The sequence below is a fragment of the Agrilus planipennis genome, unplaced genomic scaffold (assembly GCF_000699045.2).
Source record: "Agrilus planipennis isolate EAB-ADULT unplaced genomic scaffold, Apla_2.0 scaffold16, whole genome shotgun sequence".
Taxonomy (NCBI): domain Eukaryota; kingdom Metazoa; phylum Arthropoda; class Insecta; order Coleoptera; family Buprestidae; genus Agrilus; species Agrilus planipennis.
Window position 1 is genome coordinate 1,026,429 of NW_020438946.1, and position 6,110 is coordinate 1,032,538.

The 6,110-nt window shown below is 35.0% G+C and overlaps 1 protein-coding gene across 1 annotated transcript in view; it reads left to right on the forward strand.

The window, feature by feature from the left end:
* Positions 1–871: 871 nt before the first annotated feature.
* Positions 872–6,110, forward strand: part of LOC108744622 — a 36,870-nt gene continuing 31,631 nt past the window's right edge. The window contains exon 1 of the mRNA XM_025974730.1: positions 872–1,413. The gene's annotated coding sequence lies outside the window, so the exon portion shown is untranslated. The remainder of the gene's footprint in view (positions 1,414–6,110) is intronic.

Genomic DNA, 6,110 nt, shown 5'->3' on the forward strand with positions numbered 1-6,110 from the left:
GATTAGTAGACATAGACATAAAAAAGCATGAATAATCTTCAAAAGAAAAATGAGCCTAGTCTACTATACTTACTCAAATAAACATCTCACCTATTTTAAGTATTTTTAAGGCGCAATTAATGTATTTTCTTAAATGAGGGGTTGTTATGTTGATTTTGATTTGATAATCAATAAGTGAAAATGTCAAAGACTGCAGAGCTATGTGGTTTAAAGATAAAAAAATAAAACTGACTGATTATAATAACGTTTTCTTTATTTTTCTCTCAAAACATGATCCTTATAAGGAAGTTTCGGTTTCGGTTTCGGTTTCGGCCGAAACTGAGACCGTTGCCGAAATTCGGTTTCGTTTTCGGTCGGACACTAAAAATTAGTTTTATGCGGTCGATTTCACGCTTTAACTACTCAATCGATCATCATGAAATTTTGGTGGACATATTGTTAACCATGCAGAAAAGGACACACACTACCTTTTAAGCAGAAAAAAATACTGTTCCCAAGGGATAGAAAAATTAGTTTTATATGGTCGTCAATGGTCTTTGACACGTATTTAAGACATCAACAGGCGGGTAAAATTTAGTTAGTTATAATTTTGGGTATAAAATGACGCGATTTTACATTTTCTTTTTTGGATTTCTCAGAGCATTAAATAGTTTAACTTTATTGGCCTATTCTGCAGGTATGTACTTTAGTTCAAGTTATGATCGAATCATCAAATTCTTTCTAGATTCTATCAATTACCCTTTTCAATTTTTGACAATTACCTACAACAAGAATTGTGTCAGAGAAAAATGTAACTTTTGTTAATCTTACTGGTCCAGAAACATATAAAGGATTCTAATAACAAGAAAAGAAAATTGAATGGTTGGCAGCATCTGCCTAAAGAGTAGGAACGGCGAACGATTCCGCTTTAAACTTTTCGCATTTTTAGTTTCTTTAGAAACAGACAACTCGTGCACGACCACTACCCACAGGATGGTAAAAATGGTAAAAATTGAAGCAAACAGTGAATGTGTTCCTTCCATTAAAATTTCAAGACAGGCGATTGTGCGGTTAAATTAGTTTGGTCTCGTTCCTGAGACGACGACATATATTCTTGAATAGCGCGCCCTTATAATCGAGAGAGCGAGAGGGTGGCCGTGCGGCGAGGTCGATAAGGAGGCCTGATCGATGCGCGCATGTTTATACCTGTTGCCAATCGTGGTCCAGAAGAAGGATGCTGACCTATTACCACACATATATTTAGACTATATGTAATATTGCAATTAGGGAGTAATTTAGTGACGTTCGGGGGTGGTGTCGATGAATTAGGTAAACGGCGTCGTGGATTTTAACGGGACCTAGAGGTGATTTTCATGTGACATGACGGCCCTTGATTAAGTTATAACGAAAACCGAATTTCACACTCCGTCTAAGGTAATTTTATGTGTTAAGATGTTTCGTCGATACGATATGACACATTTTCTACATATTGTTTTTTTTTTTTTCAACTCTACGCTGGAAATGTTACCGGCATTTTTGACATAACAAAAACAAACAGAGCATCTGTTGATTTTCAAAATTATAACCGCTTCGATTTTCATAATTTCATNTGCTGTTATTGGTACCATTTACTACTGAAAATATCAACGAGATGTTTATTTATATTTGAAGACATATTAAAGGCTTTAACGCTCGTTTTCGACTCGCACTACTATTCATGATTGTACAAAACTTTTGGCAGGTACTGTATGAAAAAGCATGTTTAATGAACAAAAGTCGAGAGTGTAATGAGCTTTTTTCTCCTTACCTACGATTTTGCCAGCGCGCATCCAAGACATTGGAAGGGGAAAATCGCTAGAGAAAGTAAATGAAGTATATATCAAGTTTTGATTAACGATAACTTATTTTAATATGATTTTGTAACCTTGCGCACACTAAGGAAAGGGTGGAGGTACATGTCTAACCAGTTTTAGGGCTGACGGCCCTATGATGATGATGATAGTGATGATGAGACTTCTTAGAAAAATTTGAATTGAATCAGAAGCAAGAACTTAGTGAGTAATATCTTTATCTGAAAACTTGGACATATGCCGGTGTTTGGAAATGAAACTGTCAATATTGGAAGTAAATATTTAGAAAACAGAACAATTCGTTATCTTTAAAAGCTTTCGTTAAACGAAAAGTAGTTTTCGTACCATTATCTATGTTTTCTTCCTCTTGCTGAATTGCAAAATGTTTGTGGATACTTAATTTTTGTTTTTCTTTTTTTCGATTTCTAAATGAGTGAAGATTATAGTGCAAAATAAACGAACGAGTAAATAATGGGACATATGGTGACATCAACACTAAAATTTGCATATTTTTGTCGTTAATCCTTGAATAAATAACACGCATTATATTATCTATACATACATGTATTTATTATTTGAATTTGTTCTCATTATTCCATTTAGACTGGTAGGTATCTACATATTAAATATTTTATTATCATTTGGAAAGAATTATTTGCAAAATAAAGGACATCAGGGTTAAAAACCGGACTTATAATATAATTGCTATTTCGATCCAATCTACAAACGTGAATTCGGCAAAACCAAACGTTCAATAAAACGAAAAAATGATAGCCATTAGTCGACTGTTGTCTAATACAAACATCAATTTATATACCATCGTCGATTAGTCGGTATCGACTAGTAAAGCCGTACATAATACATCGATACAAACGAATGATTGATAACAGGTCGGTTGAAAAAATTATACACGATGTATATTGAAAAATCGTTACGGACACTGCACTATTTCAATATCAAAACAATTCAAAACAAGATAAATGACATTAATTTTAACTGAATCGTCGAAATTTGGATAGTTCGTCATTAACATGGTTCAAAAAAAGGAGAACGTTGAATAAATCTATGTGACATTGTTATTTGAAACAAAAGTTAATGATCTAAAATTCAGTAGTCATGCTTATGATGTCCTTTCTATTTAATGTCACCTAAAAGATGAAATTGAGAGAATCCTATTTTGAGTCCAACTTCGATTGATTGAAATTTTAATGAAATTTACACATAATCAAATGTACATAATTTTTTATGTTGTCACAAAAATATCGGGGGTTGTCTTTAAAATTATCTTGCGGAAAATGAGAAAGTACGAAACGGGTAGAAGTAAGAGAGGAGGCTTTTTAGAAAAACCAGATGTGGAAACTTTCTATTTTTAAAAAAAGAAACATGTTTTGCAATTTCATAAACTTTTGCACAGAAATGTCGAACATACATGCATACAAATGCTGATTTAAACATGAAATATCTATATACCTATATTTTAATCATGATAGTTCCCCAAGTTGAAATGACCAATAGTTAAATATAGTTTACCAGGACTAGGGTTGCGGTACAATCGACGAAAGGTTTACACCAGAGGTATACTTCGTTTACTTTCTGTAGCGATCTGACCTTTAGTTTGACCGGCGCAAAGTAGAAAAGGACAGCACTAGGCCAGAAAAAGTTAGGAGACAACTCTCAGCCAAATTCTTAATCGGTGAGGAATGTATAATCCGTACAGTAATGCACGGAAAAATTGACCATTTAATCCAATACAATTGCATTGCTCTAATGTGCTGTTATTGGTACCATTTACTACTGAAAATATCAACGAGATGTTTATTTATATTTGAAGACATATTAAAGGCTTTAACGCTTATTTTCAACTCGCACTACTATTCATGACTGAACAAAACTTTTCGCAGGTACTGTATGAAAAAGTATGTTTAATGAACAAGAGTCGAGAGTATAATGAGCTTTTTTCTCCTTACCTACGATTTTGCCAGCGCGCATCCAAGACATTGGAAGGGGCACATCGCTAGAGAACGTAAACGAAGTATAAGTACTGCATAGAAAGGTTTAGGTTAGACAACAGTACCATCCCTTCAATAGTGTAAATATATTCTATGGAATAATTTCAAAAATCGAATTTTTTCTTTCTCAAAACTGGGAAGTTTCCACACCTGCCCCATTCAGGGGGTTTTTCAATCTTCTTCCCTCTATCAGGCCGCAGGATATTATAGCAACCAACTACATTTCTATCTATCACGAATTTTCTACTACTTTTCAACTTCTACAACTAACATAATCCACTGCAAAAAGCTGCAGTACATGTTTTCGCACTTTACGCTTGTATGCTAATAATGACGAATGGTATATAGTTTGAGTAACGGTGGAGGAAAATTATTACTTACAAAAACTTTCGTAATAACGTTAGGCGACTTTTTATTTAGATAAATTTTCATTCAAACTAAAACTGAAATATAAAGTTCGAAACGTCACATCAATTTATTTCTTTTTTATTTCTATTGCGCTCATCAGTATAAAACAACTTCTCTCCAGGTAATACGATTGGGGAAGTACCAAGGTACCACATACCTATGTAGGTGTATCGAGAATTTATAGTAATGAACATTCTTTTTTGAATTTTTTTTTACGCTATACGGTTAGTTATGAACACCTTGAAGTACGGCTCCGTACGAGTAGGAAACGAAGAGAGAAGTTTAGAAACATTTGATATACGAATGATAAGAATACTAGGAATATAGAAGGTTAGAAATGAGGAGGAATTAGAAAGAGTAGGAGAACAGAGGGGCCTATGGAAATCAATATCAAATAGGCGAGATAGGTTGGTAGGACACCTTTTCACGCATGAAGGGCTAATTAGATACATAGTAGAAGCAGAAACAGGAGTTAAAAGAGGTAGTGGTAGATCTAGATTAGATTACTGTTCACAAATAGTTAAGGATGTGAGAGTTTAAAAGGAATGCGAAGAATAGCTATCGTAAAGAAAGAGTGGAGGTGCATGTCCTATCAGACTTAGAGCTGACGACCCTATGATGATGATGATGATGGTGATGATGAGACTTATATTCTTAACTTTCTTAGAAAAATTTGAATTGAATCAGAAGCAAGAACTCAATTCGTTATCTTTAAAAGCTTTCGTTAAACGAAAAGTAGTTTTCGTACTATTATCTATGTTTTCTTCCTCTTGCTGAATGCAATGTAAAATGTTTGTGGATACTTAATTTTTGTTTTTCTTTTTTTCGATTTCTAAATGAGTGAAGAGGGATGGTAATATGACTGACTAACACACAACGTACTAGAGTCTAAACTTCTGGATCTAGAGATTTGAAATTTGGCGATATTCCATGAGCTTTCTAGCGGTGCACTAAGAGAAGGTTTTCAAATTCGACTCCTACAGGGGTTAAAATGGATATTAATGTGATTAACAGAGACAGCACACAGTCTAAACTGAATGATCAAGTTATATTAGAAATTTGGGGGAAATACTCCTTTAGTAGTTTGAGGATGCATGAAGGAGGGATTTATTTTTAAATTCGATCCCTAAAACGATGAAAAAAGGTGGCAATAAGACTGACTCTCAAACAACGCACAGCTTAAATCGGTGGACCTCGATTTGTTGAAACTTAGAGAGAAACTCATTCAGCATTCTAGGGGTGCACTAAAGGGGGTGTTTCTTAATTCGATCCCTAAAAGGGTGTTAATGTGACTGCCTGAGAGACAATACACAACCTAGGGGGGGATGTTTGTTAATTTGATCCCTAAAAGGGTGTTAATGTGACTGCCTGCGAGACAATACACAACCTAGGGGGGGATGTTTGTTAATTTGATCCCTAAAAGGGTGTTAATTTGACTGCCTGCGAGACAATACACAACCTAAGGAAGGTGTTTGTTAATTTGATCCCTAAAAGGGTGTTAATGTGACTGCCTGCGAGACAATACACAACCTAAGGGGGGTGTTTATTAATTTGATCCCTAAAAGGGTGTTAATGTGACTGCCTGCGAGACAATACACAACCTAGGGGGGGTGTTTGTTAATTTGATCCCTAAAAGGGTGTTAATGTGACTACCTGCGAGACAATACACAACCTAGGGGGGGTGTTTGTTAATTTGATCCCTAAAAGGGTGTTAATGTGACTGCCTGAGAGACAATACACAACCTAGGGGGGGTGTTTGTTAATTTGATCCCTAAAAGGGTGTTAATGTGACTGCCTGCGAGACAATACACAACCTAGGGGGGGTGTTTGTTAATTTGATCCCTAAAAGGGTGTTAATGTGACT